We start from the raw sequence: 413 nt of genomic DNA, 5'->3' as shown, positions 1-413 counted from the left end.
CATTACTCTCTCAAGGCTGCATCCTTGAAGTGGCTCCTAGCATAGGGATGGTGGGCAGGACCTACCTTCCAGCAGTATGCCTTCCATATGGGCATCTCCAAGAGGGGACATATATTCAATTCCATTGTAACATACAGCACGTTTAATAGCACGTCTTTGTTGATTTGCCTGTCTCCCCTTGTAGTCTGTGAACTCCTTCATGGTAGTGACTATATATTTTTTATATTCGCTTTCTCTCCTTCAACAAAATGCCTGGCACACAGAAGGTGCTCAATAAATATTCCGATGAATCAGGCATGAATAAAGGATGAATGAATAATCAGAATGAGTAAAGGCACTCCTTCAGTGCAAGAATGGACCTATTTCTTCTGGACCCAAACACATGAGAGTAATCCTTTAATGTGGGTCTTTTC

This window comes from Physeter macrocephalus, chromosome 20 (assembly GCF_002837175.3).
Source record: "Physeter macrocephalus isolate SW-GA chromosome 20, ASM283717v5, whole genome shotgun sequence".
In the NCBI taxonomy this organism is placed as follows: Eukaryota; Metazoa; Chordata; class Mammalia; order Artiodactyla; family Physeteridae; genus Physeter; species Physeter macrocephalus.
The sequence above is the reverse complement of the archived record's forward strand: the minus strand, read 5'-3'. Positions refer to the sequence as shown.